Genomic DNA, 17,928 nt, shown 5'->3' on the forward strand with positions numbered 1-17,928 from the left:
TATTTTCTTTCATTCTTCTCTGCTGATCCTCTCAAGCTCTGTCAGGTTGGATGGAGCGTCGCTGCACAGCTATTTTCAGGTCTCTCCATAGATGTTCGATTGGGTTCAAGTCCAGGCTTTGGCTGTGCCACTTGGACATTCAGAGACTTGTCCCAAAGCCACTCCTGCGTTGTGTTGGCTGTGTGCTTGGGGTCTTATCCTGTTGGAAGGTGAACCTTCACCCCAGTCGGAGGTCCTGAGCGCTCTGTAGCAGGTTTACATCAAGGATCTCTCTGTATTTTTCTCTGTTCATATTTCCCTCGATCTGCCCACAGCATGATGCTGCCACCACCAGGCTTCACCGTAGGGATGTTGCTAGGTTTCCTCCAGACGTGACGCTTAGCATTCAGGCCAAAGAATTCAATCTTGGTTTCATCACAGACCAGAGAATCTTGTTTCTCATGGTCTGAGAGTCCTTTAGGTGCCTTTTGGCAAACTCCAAGTTGGCTCTCATGTGCCTTTTACTGAAGAGTGGCTTCCATCTGGCCACTCTACCATTAAGGCCTGATTGGTGGAGTGCTGCAGAGATGGTTGTCCTTCTGGAAGGTTCTCCTATCTCCACAGAGGAACTCTGGAGCTCTGTCAGAGTGACCATCGGGTTCTTGGTCACCTTCCTGAACAAGGCCCTTCTCCCCCGATTGCTCAGTTTGGCCGGGTGGCCAGCTCTAGGAAGAGTCTTGGGGGTTCCAAACATCTTCCATTTAAGAATGATGGAGGCCACTGTGTTCTTGGGGACCTTCAATGCGGCATAAATGTTTTGGTACCCTTCCCCAGATGTGCCTCGGCACAATTCTATCTCCGAGCTCTGCGGACAATTCCTTTGACCTCATGGCTTGGTTTTTGCTCTGACATGCACTGTCAACTGTGGGATGTTATATAGACAGGTGTGTGCCTTTCCAAATCATGTCCAATCAATTGAATTTACCACAATTGGACTCCAATCAAGTTGTAGAAACAACTCAAGGATGATCAATGGAAAAAGGATGCACCTGGGCTCAATATCAAGTCTCATAGCAAAGGGTCTGAATACTTACGTAAATAAGGTATTTCTGTTTTAAATTTTTAATACATTTGCAAAAATTTATAAAAAAACAGTTTTCGCTTTGTCATTATGGGGTATTGTGTGTAGATTGATGAGGGGGGGGGAAATTAACGTAACAAAACGTTTGAAAAAGTAAAGGTGTCTGAATACTTTCCGAATGCACTGTATGCTTACTCACGACGCAGTGTTCAATGTGGAATTGTTCATCCATTTGGAAAATTCCAAAGAAACAGGCATAATAAACTAAATTGAATGGAAAAGAAGACTGATTTTGGTTCGTAACCCAGATTGTTTTATTTTTAAATCTCTCCATGTTGAGCCCTGTTTCAAATTGGCACTCTTTGAGAAGAACTGTTCCTGGCACTATTGGGATAAAATTCATAGTGCGGTTTCAAAATGTGTCTGGCAAGGTAAACTATCCCGGATAAAATTAATACGTTTTCAGAGGGAAAGACGTAGGGGGACTATCCGTACCAAACTTTAAAATTGTGTTTCCAGGCTCAAGCATTTTGCCCCATCCTAAATTGGTTTAGACATGACTCATTTTGCCCCTGGCTAAGTATATAGAGAAATATGGGTTCTCCTAATGCCCTGGAAGAGGTGGTCTTCACTGATATATCCCTTAAACAATGTAATATGGTGTATCTTATTGATCTGGAAGAGGTGGTCTCCACTGATTTATCCCTTAAACAATGTAATATGGTGTCTCCTATTGCCCTGGAAGAGGTGGTCTTCACTGATATATCCCTTAAACAATGTAATATGGTGTATCCTATTGATCTGGAAGAGGTGGTCTCCACTGATTTATCCCTTAAACAATGTAATATGGTGTCTCCTATTGCCCTGGAAGAGGTGGTCTTCACTGATATATCCCTTAAACAATGTAATATGGTGTATCCTATTGATCTGGAAGAGGTGGTCTCCACTGATTTATCCCTTAAAGAATGTAATATGGTGTCTCCTATTGCCCTGGAAGAGGTGGTCTTCACTGATATATCCCTTAAACAATGTAATATGGTGTATCCTATTGATCTGGAAGAGGTGGTCTCCACTGATTTATCCCTTAAACAATGTAATATGGTGTCTCCTATTGATCTGGAAGAGGTGGTCTTCACTGATATATCCCTTAAACAATGTAATATGGTGTATCCTATTGATCTGGAATAGGTGGTCTCCACTGATTTATCCCTTAAACAATTACAATTACACTTTGGTCCAATGATTGCTCACACAATTTCTATTTGGCGCAAAATTGTAAAACATCTTTATATGCATGCCTTGTTTTCTAAAAAATAGATTTTCTTTCCCATTCGAGAACTCCAGTACAAATAAAAATAATAATGCGAGTACTCGAACAGTCAAAAAATGTCATACCCCTCCCTGCTATGCCGAATGCTGTCCCAGCTGCGAGACAGTGTTACTGCTGGGAGTGGGACTAGTGTGTGTGTGTGTGTGTGTGTGTGTGTGTGTCTAGGCACTGAGTCAGGGGTTAGAGTGTGCCCAGGCCTAGAACAATCCACCTCTGTTCTCCTTCCTCCCTTCATTTACTCACTCCATCTATCCCTCTCTCCTCACACATCCTGTCATACTCTCACCCCTCTATTCCTACTTTCACTCACATCTCTATCCATCCATATATCCCTCATTCCTCTATCCTTCAAGTCATTTACCCATGCCTTTCATAGTATATTCAATTAAAGAAGACAATAGCTGTGTTTTGAAAACTCATACTAACCATACTATTTGTGACGTAAATTGAGTATATAGTATGCTTATTGGTCATAGTATGGATATAGTTAGTATGTCAAAAGTTCCCGGATGTCGTACTACATTTGCCAAAATACGAAGTATACAAGCAGTTGATATGAGTGCAGATCTGAATGCTTCACTACCTGCCCAATGAGCTGCGAGAGCTGTAAAAGAGCACTGTGGCAGGCTCACCCTCATCTTGATCTCTTCACTCATCTGTGTGTCTCGCGCTCTCTCTCTTTGTGTGTGTGAAATTGTTACTCCTCAGTTTCTCAGATATGACACCTTCCTTGTCACATCAAAAATCATGTCATCTTTTGAACCATAGTGTTGATTTAGAGACAGGAAGTTTGAGGGTGTGGGCTTGATTTGAAAGCAAGCTTCGATGTTCTTTCATGGCCAATACGCTGTCAATTATCATTAGAGACAGTGGGTGTGCACTTGGTCTGTATAGCAGACGGATGGAGAGATTGGGAGAGGGAGAGAAAGAGGGAGTGAATCCACCAGAGGGAGGGAGGAGGGAGCTGGAGAAGTTTCTCTCCCTGTGAGAAAGCGAGACATTGGCAGAAGAGATGGAAGGACACAGAAAGCCGTCCTCCAGAGAAAAAAATAAAGAAGAAGAAAAAACTGGCTAGAATAAGTCCGTAATGTTTATCTGACAGTTAGAGAGACTGTTTCCTGTTACTGTCCTCCCTCTTCCGCCCTGTCGTTCTCCTACTCGCTCCCTTTCTCTCTTTTTATATCTGCTACCTCCCCCTCTCTCTTCTCTTCATCCTCTTCCTCTTCCTCTTCTATTCTGTCCTTCACAATGTGATGTGGAATAAGGGAATGTGATGGTTCGGAGTTGAGGATGTTTTTTTCCTCACCCCTGACCTCTCCTGACATTGTAAAGACTTCTGTGACCTATACAGTGTATAGCCCCTGTGGATCTTCACGCTCTGTGACTGAGTCCTGGTAAAGATCTGTATCCTTGGTCTGTCACTATGACGGGAAATGGATTGGCAATGAAGTGGGCTTCTAGTACTTGAAGAGCAGGAAAACTCCCACTCTCTCGTTAATGAGAATTTTCATTTGGGATTCTCAGGAAAACATGATTTAATATCCTGTGTGACGGTCAGTGTTTCCCCGGTACCGGGACGGGGTTGTGAGTCAGGACACACAGGTGGGTTGGGTTCAGTTCCTACTGGGCCAAGGATATGGATATGTTTTTGAAAAGCTTTTAGGTGCTTCACATCAGTAACAGTTTGGAAGCGATTGCTCTTGTCTAGCCAACACTGTCTATTACAATGGGAAAATAAGAATCTTAACTCAATAGGAACTGAAGTGGTTATAAAAGCAGGAAACACCCACTCTGGTAACAAGGGTTTGTATCAAGGATACTGTGGAAACAAAGTTATTTTATGTCCAGCATCATGGTCACGTTATCTCTGTAGGCTGAGACTCGGGATCTGGGGGCTGGGGGCTGGAAGGCAGGGGTCTCTGAGTGGGACTAGGAGCGAGGGCTGGAGAACTGAGGCTTTTGCAATGATCTGGTTCCTGTTGTAACCGGTGTGAAATGGCTAGCTAGTTAGCGGTGCGCGCTAGTAGCGTTTCAATCGGTGACGTCACTCGCTCTGAGACCTTGAAGTAGTTGTTTCCCTTGCTCTGCAAGGGCCGCGGCTTTTGTGGAGCGACGGGTAACGGTGCTTCGAGGGTGACTGTTGTCGATGTGTGCAGAGGGTCCCTGGTTCAAGCCCAGGTACGGGTGAGGAGAGGGACGGAAGCAAAACCGTTACACTGACACAGAGCACATCAGGCACACCGACTCTCTCCACTCACCATAGACATACAAGACACAGTATTGTCAACAACTCTAAGTGTGTGTGCGTGTGTAATCTTGAGTTTTTAACCAAAGTTTTGATTGAGTAATATATCTGCTATGACTCCTAGGTGTCATACCTGAGGTAGCCCTGGGCTAAGGATTTCATGGTTCACACTCTTTTTCTCTTTCTTTCTTTTTTCCTTTCTTTCTTTTTTCCTTTTTTATATTTATTTATTATATTTGTTATTTTTCACTAGTTATTTTTTATTTCTCTTGTTTTTTTAAATTAATTTTTTCTCTCCCTCTACCAGCAGAGTGGGCTCTGGGAGAGCTGGTTGGGTACCGAGCATCAAGCAGGTACGAATCACATTGTGAAAGGCATTTAAATCATATACTGTAGTATGACGTTGAAGTCTATATATATATATATGATGAACCTCATCTACCTGGCAAGGAGATGTCAGTAACACAGAGTGAATTTGGCAGATACCCTTTTGAATGTGTGTGTGTTGTGAAGCCAAGCCCTGCCCCTTCTCAGAGCACCTCCCATAGGGTGGAGCCGGTAGCCCCTCCCCCCTCAGCAGAATGCCTGGTCCTATTCGAGGAGAAGCCCTGGCCCAATCCGCAGTCTCTGTTAAAAGGTAACGACACACCCACTGTCACTCACTAGTACCGTATATTGAAAAAGGGAACTATTGCACACTCACTGTGTATACATAACATTTATTAAAAGTGCACAGGTTTTGGTCACAGGTTCTCCCTATCATGATGACTTGGTCACCTCCTCCTCCTCCTTCTGTTTCTCTTCTTTCTCTTCCTTGACATCCCTCTCTTCTCTCCATCTACATGTTTCTCTCCTCTATCATTTCCCTCTCCTCCATCGTATTGTTTTGTTCTACCAATCATCCCAGTCCTCTTAACACGAACGTCCTCTTCCATCTCTTCCACCTCCCTCTCTCTGGTCACTCTTTCCTCTCCTTTGTCTCTATTGCTACCTTCCTCCATCTCCCTCACTTCTTTCTCTTCTTCCCCCTCCTCCTCCTCCTCCTCACCCCTCTCTCTTTTCACTCTTCTTTGTCCTCTGTCTTTATCGTTACCTTCCCCCTCTTCTCTCTGTTCCCCCTCTTCTCTCTGTTCCCCCTCTTCTCTCTGTTCCCCCTCTTCTCTCTGTTCCCCCTCTTCTCTCTCTTCATCCTGTTTCCCTCTGGCGTCTCCCTTGACAATGACAGACAGAGACAAGTGGCGGTTGATGTCTATCCAGTGCAGTAGAGGATGCTGGGTAACGGCGCCCTGCTCTATGGCATCCACCCAGGAGTGTGTGTGTCGTACTCTCTGCTGGTCTCTGAAGCGGTGCGCTAACACACATGACACAGTCAGCACCAACACACACACCATCAGGGCGGAGAAGTAGCCAATATACCACACGTACCCACCTGGAGACAGAGTAAAGGGTTAAGGATCAGGGAACTCGATCTTTGATAGATATCTCAAAAGATCTTCTCTTTTTAGAAAAATGAAAAACATTGTTTAATGCTGGAGTGGCTGCGTAGTCTATATGACCAATGTTAAACTCACAGAATCATCTTTTCAACAAAACCAAAGGGTTTTAGTGGTTGTTTATGGGAGACATTCTTGCTTACCAAAACTGCATTTAAACTAACGGAGACTTTCCTTCATTGTTAATGGGTGTATCTGTGCCCCATACTAGTTTGGACAGGTCTTGGGTAACGTTAGTGACTAGAACACAATCAATCTTTCTTTGTTGTCATTGTTTAGAAACATATAGATAGTTTAGTTTTACATTCTACTTACACTCACGAAGAGTCATTGGATGTAGCTTGTGCACAGGTTGTAGCTGGCTCCAGACTGCAGCTCTCTGTTTCTGCAGTGAGATTGCAGCTACCACGGCTCTGAGGATGGCTTGGTTGCTAAGGGACAAAAACATACTCAGCACAGAATGTGCATGTTTTGAAATCCCCTTCTAATTCTATTCTGTTAGAAAAGTTATATTTGTAGAACTCAGGCTGATGTTCTGATTCTCACATTAATAATGATGATGATAACTTAGCTGCTTGGCGATGGTCTTGTAGCCCATTCCAGCCTTGTGTAGGTCTACAATCTTGTCCCTGACATCCTTGGAGAGCTCTTTGGTCTTGGCCATGGTGGAGAGTTTGGAATCTGATTGATTGCTTCTGTGGACAGGTGTCTTTTATACAGGTAACTAGCTGAGATTAGGAGCACTCCCTTTAAGAGTGTGCTCCTAATCTCAGCTCATTACCTGTATAAAAGACACCTGGGAGCCAGAAATCTTTCTGATTGAGCCGGGGTCAAATACTTATTTCCCTCATTAAAATGCAAATCAATTTATAACATTTTTGACATGCGTTTTTCTGGATTTTTGTTGTTGTTATTCTGTCTCTCACTGTTCAAATAAACCTACCATTAACAATATAGACTGATCATTTCTTTGTCAGTGGGCAAACGTACAAAATCAGCAGGGGATCAAATACTTGTTTCCCTCACTGTACATTCATAGGGTCAAACTGTTTTTATGAACACTGAAGGGAAGTTTTTATTTATTTCCCCCATTTCTCACTGACTGAATCTGTATTTCTGAGGCATGCTGGTAGATTGTAGGTTCAGGTGGAGCAGATGAAGCGTTAATTAAAAACTCCACAGCCAACGATCGATAGCAAAGGAGGTTGAATGAGACTCTTATACATTGATTTGGTGTGTAGTTTTGTAAAAAAGTATAGCGTGTGAGTTTGTGTGACCGTGTGTAACCCTGTTTCCCTGTGTGTCCTGTCAGGTAATACCACTGTGGTCCTCTGTAGCTCAGCTGGTAGAGCACGGCGCTTGTAACGCCAGGGTAGTGGGTTCGATCCCCGGGACCACCAATACACAAACATTTATGCACGCATGACTGGAAGTCGCTTTGGATAAAAGCGTCTGCTAAATGGCATATTATTATTATTATTATTATTATTATTATTATTATTATTATACCAGACTGTTCCACAGCCAGTTTCCGGAGTGCTGTCCCGCCCTCGGAGAGCAGCTGGACCCAATCAGAACCAGGCTCAGTCTGGACCACCCAATCAGAGCAGAGCTCTTCGACCATGGAGGAGTCGTATTGTGATCTGCCCTCCCTAATTGCAGAGGAACCACCCAATGACACGTCATCACGTCCCCAGTCACCCAGTTAGTACACACACACACACTGAGACCACTCCATCCCTTCACTCTTACTTAGCCCACTTGAGGGGTTGAGAGGGGCTATGGTAGTCATAGATTGCTTCCTACACATAAATGATTAGGTGAGACACACCCACACGCGCGTACGTTGATCGTACAAGACCACTCCTTCCCCCTCATTCTCTGTCTGTGTGTGACTCCGATCAATTAGTTTCAGACACTCCTTTCTTCAGAAACAAAGGAGAGGAAGGGAGAGGTGAGAACAAAAAAATGGAAGGAGAGGGGGAATAATTGAGAGGAGAGCAGGGACCAGCTGCTTTCTCCCTGAGGATGACGTGGAGTTAGAAAGCAGTAAGGATTAGGAGGACATGACTTGTATTGGGTGGGACAGAGAAAAGCAGCCATGGATAGAAGTGTCTGTCTGTCCATGTTGAATTGATTTCCTACAGCAAGTCCCACAGAAGGGAAGCAAGTCATGCATGGGAACCAATAGGAATGTTTGCTGTGTTAAGGCCAGGATGTGGTTTGTTCTTGCTGTGTCCATGCATTCTGTAGATCAGCTGAAAGGAGAGAGACTGAGGGAGAAATATCAGACTGATAGAACACACACACACACACACACACAGGCATTTCCATGGAGATGGGGGTTAGAAGGGACAGAAGCTTGGCGAGTTGTACATTTATCTTGTGGAGATTAATGGGCTTGTCTTCAGAGCCTGTCTCTAGAGACACAGTTGTTTCTCTTGATGAGTTAGATAGGCTTGTCTTCAGAGCTGAGCCGGAGCAGCACAGGGAACTTCTGTTCTGAGGTACTGATTACAATGTATTTTCTCCTGTCCTCTATTTGGGGTGTTCACCATAAGATAAGTATTGAATCTCTCTCTCCTCTTTCATTCATCCTTCCATGAGTAAGAAGTGTTGTTAACAGGAAGTGGGTGTGTCTGTTGATATGAATGAGTTCATCTGATATTGGTGTATATCCACCTGGAACTCTAAGTGGCTTCCTAAATGTCTGCTTCCAGATCAGTACATATATAGGAGAGGAGACAAGGAGAGGAAGCCACTTAAGACTATTGAGATGCAGCCTCTATGTTGAATTAGAGGTTCTATATGGGACAAACTGCCTTATCTTCTGTCTCTGACTGGGAGTAACCTACTGTAGTCCTAGTGTAGGAGACAAGAGAAGCACACACATTTTAAATACTTTATTTAAATCCACAAATCACATTACATCATAAAGGATTCAAAGGTCTTTGATGCAAAGACACTAGGCTGCCCATAACGGCTGAAACAGAGCAGCACCTTCTCCTCAACACAGCTAGGTTGCCCATAACAGCTGAAACAGAGCAGTACCTTCTCCTCAACACAGCTAGATTGCCCATAATAGCTGAAACAGAGCAGTACCTTCTCCTCAACACAGCTAGATTGCCCATAACAGCTGAAACAGAGCAGTACCTAGCCAGTTGTTTTGCTCTACTCTTAGGCAGGCCTACAATCGGAAGACCTCGTACCATATGCCTATGTACGTGGCCCAGACTGCCACCAACAAGCCTGTCCAAGTGTGATGTGAAGCCTGGTCAGAGGGAGCCCACTCTGTCTCTCCTGCAGTGACAAGCTGGCCAGGTGGACAGTGTTAGGTTTCCAGGGTGCGCTGCTCTCCCATTACCTACAGGGGGCAGTCTACTTCAGCGCAAGAGAGCTCTGATTACCAGGTGAGCTAGCTACTACATATGGAAAGGTATTAAGGGTTTAGGACTCTGAAAGAGAATGAATAATAGCCCCGTGTAGCTCAGTTGGTAGAGCATGGCACTTGCAACGCCAGGGTTGTGGGTTCGATTCCCACGGGGGGCCAGTATGAAATGTATGCACTCACTAACTGTAAGTCACTCTGGATAAGAGCGTCTGCTAAAATGACTAAGATGTAAATATGAGGGGCACACGCACACATCATGCATTTTGCTAAATGCAACCTATGGGGATGATTTCTGTATTTTGAAAGTTACATATCCATCATGCTACCCCCTTAACCATCATGCTACCCCCACCCTAACCATCATGCTGTCCCCGTAACCATCATGCTACCTCCACCCTAACCGTCATGCTACCTCCACCCTAACCGTCATGCTACCTCCACCCTAACCCATCATGCTACCTCCACCCTAACCCATCATGCTACCTCCACCCTAACCATCATGCTACCTCCACCCAACCCATCATGATACCCCCCACCCTAACCCATCATGCTACCTCCACCCTAACCATCATGATACCCCCCACCCTAACATCATGCTACCTCCACCCTAACCATCATGCTACCTCCACCCTAACCATCATGCTACCTCCACCCTAACCCATTATGCTACCTCCACCCAACCCATCATGCTACCTCCACCCAACCCATCATGATACCCCCCACCCTAACCATCATGCTACCTCCACCCTAACCCATCATGATACCCCCCACCCTAACCATCATGCTACCTCCACCCTAACCATCATGCTACCTCCACCCAACCCATCATGCTACCTCCACCCTAACCCATCATGATACCCCCCACCCTAACCATCATGATACCTCCACCCAACCCATCATGCTACCTCCACCCTAACCCATCATGCTACCTCCACCCTAACCCATCATGCTACCTCCACCCTAACCATCATGCTACCTCCACCCTAACCATCATGCTACCTCCACCCTAACCCATCATGATACCCCCCACCCTAACCATCATGCTACCTCCACCCTAACTATCATGCTACCTCCACCCAACCCATCATGCTACCTCCACCCTAACCCATCATGATACCCCCCACCCTAACCATCATGATACCTCCACCCAACCCATCATGCTACCTCCACCCTAACCCATCATGCTACCTCCACCCTAACCCATCATGCTACCTCCACCCTAACCATCATGCTACCTCCACCCTAACCATCATGCTACCTCCACCCTAACCATCATGCTACCTCCACCCAACCCATCATGCTACCTCCACCCTAACCCATCATGCTACCTCCACCCTAACCCATCATGCTACCTCCACCCTAACCCATCATGCTACCTCCACCCTAACCATCATGCTACCTCCACCCTAACCATCATGCTACCTCCACCCAACCATCATGCTACCTCCACCCTAACCCATCATGATACCCCCCACCCTAACCATCATGCTACCTCCACCCTAACCCATCATGATACCCCCCACCCTAACCATCATGCTACCTCCACCCTAACCCATCATGCTACCTCCACCCTAACCATCATGCTACCTCCACCCAACCATCATTCTACCTCCACCCTAACCCATCATGATACCCCCCACCCTAACCATCATGCTACCTCCACCCTAACCCATCATGATACCCCCCACCCTAACCATCATGCTACCTCCACCCTAACCATCATGCTACCTCCACCCAACCCATCATGCTACCTCCACCCAACCCATCATGCTACCTCCACCCAACCCATCATGCTACCTCCACCCTAACCCATCATGCTACCTCCACCCTAACCCATCATGCTACCTCCACCCAACCCATCATGCTACCTCCACCCTAATCATCATGCTACCTCCACCCTAACCATCATGCTACCTCCACCCAACCATCATGCTACCTCCACCCTAACCCATCATGATACCCCCAACCTAACCATCATGCTACCTCCACCCTAACCCATCATGATACCCCCCACCCTAACCATCATGCTACCTCCACCCTAACCCATCATGCTACCTCCACCCTAACCATCATGCTACCTCCACCCAACCATCATGCTACCTCCACCCTAACCCATCATGATACCCCCCACCCTAACCATCATGCTACCTCCACCCTAACCCATCATGATACCCCCCACCCTAACCATCATGCTACCTCCACCCTAACCATCATGCTACCTCCACCCAACCCATCATGCTACCTCCACCCAACCCATCATGCTACCTCCACCCAACCCATCATGATACCCTCCACCCTAACCCATCATGCTACCTCCACCCTAACCCATCATGATACCCCCACCCTAACATCATGCTACCTCCACCCTAACCCATCATGCTACCTCCACCCTAACCATCATGCTACCTCCACCCTAACCATCATGCTACTTCCACCCAACCCATAATGCTACCTCCACCCTAACCCATCATGCTACCTCCACCCTAACCCATCATGCTACCTCCACCCAACCCATCATGCTACCTCCAACCTAACATAATGCTACCTCCACCCAACCCATCATGCTACCTCCACCCTAACCCATCATGCTACCTCCACCCTAACCCATCATGCTACCTCCACCCTAACCATCATGATACCCCCCACCCTAACCATCATGATACCCCCCACCCTAACCATCATGCTACCTCCACCCCAACCCATCATGCTACCTCCACCCAACCCATCATGATACCCCCCACCCTAACCATCATGCTACCTCCACCCTAACCCATCATGCTACCTCCACCCTAACCATCATGCTACCTCCACCCTAACCATCATGCTACCTCCACCCTAACCCATCATGCTACCTCCACCCTAACCCATCATGCTACCTCCACCCTAACCCATCATGATAGCCTCCACCCTAACCCATCATGCTACCTCCACCCTAACCATCATGCTACCTCCACCCTAACCCATCATGCTACCTCCACCCTAACCATCATGCTACCTCCACCCAACCCATCATGCTACCTCCACCCTAACCATCATGCTACCTCCACCCCAACCCATCATGCTACCTCCACCCCAACCCATCATGCTACCTCCACCCTAACCATCATGCTACCTCCACCCTAACCCATCATGCTACCTCCACCCTAACCCATCATGCTACCTCCACCCTAACCCATCATGCTACCCTCCACCCTAACCCATCATGATACCTTCCACCCTAACCCATCATGCTACCTCCACCCTAACCATCATGCTACCTCCACCCAACCCATCATGCTACCTCCACCCCAACCCATCATGCTACCTCCACCCTAACCATCATGCTACCTCCACCCTAACCATCATGCTACCTCCACCCTAACCATCATGCTACCTCCACCCTAACCATCATGCTACCTCCACCCTAACCATCATGCTACCTCCACCCTAACCATCATGCTACCTCCACCCTAACCATCATGCTACCTCCACCCTAACCATCATGCTACCTCCACCCTAACCCATCATGATACCCTCCACCCTAACCCATCATGATACCCTCCACCCTAACCCATCATGATACCCTCCACCCTAACCCATCATGATACCCTCCACCCTAACCATAATGCTACCTCCACCCTAACCATCATGCTACCTCCACCCTAACCCATCATGCTACCTCCAACCCAACCCATCATGCTACCTCCACCCTAACCATCATGCTACCTCCACCCTAACCATCATGCTACCTCCACCCTAACCCATCATGCTACCTCCACCCTAACCCATCATGATACCCTCCACCCTAACCCATCATGCTACCTCCACCCTAACCCATCATGCTACCTCCACCCTAACCCATCATGCTACCTCCACCCCAACCCATCATGCTACCTCCACCCTAACCATCATGCTACCTCCACCCTAACCATCATGCTACCTCCACCCTAACCCATCATGATACCCTCCACCCTAACCCATCATGATACCCTCCACCCTAACCCATCATGCTACCTCCACCCTAACCCATCATGCTACCTCCACCCTAACCAATCATGATACCCTCCACCCTAACCCATCATGCTACCCCACCCTAACCAATCATGCTACCTCCACCCTAACCCAACATGCTACCCCACCCTAACCCATCGTGTGTGTGTGTGTTGACAAATGGTCACTCTGCTGTAATAAACACCTAACATGGCACTTCCTTTGGGGTGACCTGCGCTCAACCCCAAGGTCACCTGTTTTGGTATGGCACATGTCTGTCTGTCACTGACACATTCAATGGGGCACAATGTGGTGAACAGACACAGCTTTCTGAGATGTAGAGTTAATAATCATTTCAGTTGTATTCATGACATTTCTTTCGCCACAATCAGTATGTGCCACTTTCCTGAACATGACTTTCAAATTAAATAGAATAAAATCAATGTTTTATTGGTCACGTGCACACGGTACTGTGAAATGCTTGTTTGCTATTTCTCCTCAACAATGCATTGCAATAAGTGTGTGTGGCGGGTGACATAATTATAGTGGAGAGAAGTACTATAGAGGAACTAACAGATTAGCCATGGGACGTCCTAATGTTCTCAGAGGCCCACCTCCTAAGGGGTCACTACTCTAAAGACTGACCTTTGACCTCTGAGTTTCAGTACCAGCCCAGGGGTCAAAGGCTGTGTTTATGGTCAGTGGAGACGCAAAGAGAAAAGACCCCGTCCCTCTCCCCCCTCCACCTCCCTCTCCCCCTATCCCCCTTCCTCTTCCACCTCCACCTCCCTCTCCCCCTTCCTCTTCCACCTCCCTCTCCCCCTTCCACCTCCCTCTCCCCCTTCCTCTTCCACCTCCACCTCCCTTTCCCCTGTCCCTGGTTTAGAAGAGGCTGTAGGCATGCAAGTACTTTATGGCTTCTCTAGTTGATGATTTAGATACAGTCAGTTAACTGCTGATAAGTGCAGTCTAAGTGCGCTACAGGTTCTCATTCATTTTGCTCCTGATAACTGCATGCTCCAGTTTAGTGCACGGCACGCCGTTACCACACTCCCAAGTCATTGTATTTAACAGCAGTCAACTGTAGGGCAGTGGGGGTCTCAGTTAAATTGAAGAGAAATACATGTCTTCTAGTTATCTTGGACTTGATGGATACACTAAGCCCTACTGTACTAGTCAAAAACGGAGCGTGTGATTATTATTGTGTGTGTGCACTGTAGAGGGGTCATGCTGTGGTCATTAGCAGTCATTCGTGTGATTTAAGTAGCAGCGGTTAAAAGGTAACTAGCGACCATCTAAGCTGCTTACTCTGCCTAAATCCCTAGGATGACCCCATAGCCTTATGGTTCTAACTGACCGCATGGGTTAACGCACGCTACCGTACACACACTTGTGCACACACTTGCACGTGCACACACGCATATATATTCATGCCTAGACACATGCACGTACACACACACACACACACACACACACACACACACACACGTGGGAGGCGCCAGGCAGAAAAGCTAACAGGTAGATTAACTACTACACAGGTCATCAACCAGCGGCTGGAGGCCTAGATGAAAAGACTGACTGATTTAACAGATAACAAGTAAGTAGAGCGGGAGAGAAAGGAATGGAAATGGTGAAGAAAGGTAGTTTGACAGAGAGAAAGTGAATTGAGACGTAACGAGAGAGAGTTCTACAGGCGCCAGGGTGGCTGGTGGTCACATGACCAGCCAGCACTATGAAGCACCAGGGAACGATGCTCCCATAGTTAGACTTCCATCCTGCTCACACTCCTTCACTGTCAACATACACACCACCCACTCCTTCACTGACAACATACACACCACCCACTCCTTCACTGTCAACATACACACCACCCACTCCTTCACTGTCAACATACACACCACCCACTCCTTCACTGTCAACATACACACCACACACTCCTTCACTGTCAACATACACACCACACACTCCTTCACTGTCAACATACACACCACACACTCCTTCACTGTCAACATACACACCACACACTCCTTCACTGTCAACATACACACCACCCACTCCTTCACTGACAACATACACACCACCCACTCCTTCACTATACACACCACCCACTCCTTCACTGTCAACATACACACCACCCACTCCTTCACTGTCAACATACACACCACACACTCCTTCACTGACAACATACACACCACCCACTCCGTCACTGTCAACATACACACCACCCACTCCTTCACTGTCAACATACACACCACCCACTCCTTCACTGTGATACTACTGGTGAGTGACATTTTATCTCTCTTTTTTTAGATGCGTCTTTGCAAGGTGTGTGTGTGTGTGTTTTGGGTGGTTTGCTGTCTTTGTTTGCACTGTGGGAGTGACTGATCCAGCAGGGAAGGCTTTCCTGTGTAAATGTCCTTGACTTGAGTTACATTCTTAAAAGCCTTGTCATTGTTGTGTCTTTTTAATCTGACACTTTAGTTGTGTGGGACAGAGTGATGCTGATATAACAGAAACTTGTCTATTGTATCATATTAGCTGCAACATCTGCTGACTTCTGAGGAAGCTAACAGCGGGAGAGACTGGGAGAGAAAGTGAGAGAGATGGGGTGAGACTGGGCGAGTGAGAGTGAGTGAGAGATGGGGAGCGAGAGAGAATCTGAAGTCAAACGTCTACTGTTTGCTGATGATCTGGTGCTTCTGTCCCCAGCCAAGGAGGACCTACAGCAGTACCTAGATCTTCTGCACAGATTCTGTCAGACCTGGGCCCTGACAGTAAATCTCAGGAACACAAAAATGATGGTGTTCTAAAAAAGGTCCAGTTGCCAGGACTACAAATACAAATTCCATCTAGACACCGTTGCCCTAGAGCACACAAACTCTAACTTGGACTAAACATCAGCACCACAGGTAACTTCCACAAAGCTGTGAACAATCTGAGAGACAAGGCAAGAAGGGCCTTCTACACCATCAAAAGGAACATAAAATGTGACATACCAATTAGGATCTGGCTAAAAATACTTGAATCAGTTATATAACCCATTGCCCTCTATGGTTGTGAGTTCTGGGGTCCCCTCACCAACCAACAATTCACAAAATGGGACAAACACCAAATTGAGACTGCATGCATGCAGAGTTCTGCAAAAACATCCTCTGTGTACAACGTAAAACACAAAATAATGCATGCAGAGCAGAATTATTGCGATACCCGCTAATTATCAAAATCCAGAAAAGAGCCGTTAAATTCTACAACCACCTAAAAGGAAGCGATTCCCAAACCTTCCATAACAAAGCCATCACCTACAGAGAGATGGACTTGGAGAAGAGTCCCCTAAGCAAGCTGGTCCTGGGGCTCTGTTCACAAACACACCCCACAGAGCCCCAGGACAGCAACACAATTAGACCCAACCAAATCATGAGAAAAAAAAAAAATCATTACTTGACACATTGGAAAGAATTTACCAAAGAACAGAGCAAACAGGAATGCTATTTGGCGTTAAACAGAGAGTACACAGTGGCAGAATACCTGACCACTGACTGACCCAAAATTTAAGGAACGCTTTGATTATGTACAGACTCAGTGAGTATGGCCTTGCTATTTAGAGAAGCTGCCGTAGGTAGACCTGGTTCTCAAGAGAAGACGGGCTATGTGCACACTGCCCACAAAATGAGGTGGAAACTGAGCTGCACTTCCTGCCAAATGTATGACCATATTAGAGACACATATTTCCCTCAGATTACACAGAACCACAAAGAATTCAAACAAATCCAATCATGATAAACTCCCATATCTATTGGGTGAAATACCACAGTGTGCAATCACAGCAGCAATATTTGTGACCTGTTGCCACAAGAAAAGGGCAACCAGTGAAGAACAAACACCATTGTAAATACAACCCATATTTATGTATATTTATTTTCCCTTTTGTACTTTTAACTATTTGCACATCATTACAACACTGTATATAGACATAATATGACATTTGAAATGTCTTTATTCTTTTGGAACTTTTGTGAGTGTCATGTTTACTGTTAATTTTTTTATCTATTTCACTTGCTTTGGCAATGTTAACATGTTTCCCATGCCAATAAAGCCCTTTGAATTGAATTGAGAGTTGTTTTTTTTAAGGTCCCGCTCTTCTCAGTCCTGATGAAGTTTTCTCCCCCCCTTCCTCAGCCTCTTCATAGTGGTCTTTATATGGCTAGACATAGCTGGCGCTTAGCAACAGGAGCCTGTCTTTTCACAGGGTCTTAATTGTGTTTGTGTGTGTGTGTGTGTGTGTGTGTGTGTGTGTGTGTGTGTGTGTGTGTGTGTGCGATCATTGAGGTGTGTTAGTAAACTGTACCATTTTGGCAGCCGGTCAGATGCTGTAAGTTTCCACTCTCCCAGTAATACTCTCCTCTCTCCATCTATTATCTGGCTGGTTCCCTCTGTCATTCT

General features: G+C 46.3%; 1 pseudogene across 1 annotated transcript in view; it reads left to right on the top strand.

Moving 5' to 3' along the window:
* The first annotated feature begins 1,477 nt into the window (after window positions 1–1,477).
* The window catches only part of LOC311103002 (stonin-2-like), a 33,397-nt pseudogene continuing 16,946 nt past the window's right edge, over window positions 1,478–17,928 (top strand). Inside the window, exons 1-5 of the transcript in view lie at window positions 1,478–1,491; window positions 4,943–4,988; window positions 5,149–5,272; window positions 7,441–7,461; window positions 7,641–7,832. The product of the transcript in view is annotated as a stonin-2-like (transcript). The remainder of the gene's footprint in view (window positions 1,492–4,942; window positions 4,989–5,148; window positions 5,273–7,440; window positions 7,462–7,640; window positions 7,833–17,928) is intronic.

Source organism: Coregonus lavaretus (assembly GCF_964263955.1).
Source record: "Coregonus lavaretus genome assembly, chromosome: 27".
Taxonomy (NCBI): domain Eukaryota; kingdom Metazoa; phylum Chordata; class Actinopteri; order Salmoniformes; family Salmonidae; genus Coregonus; species Coregonus lavaretus.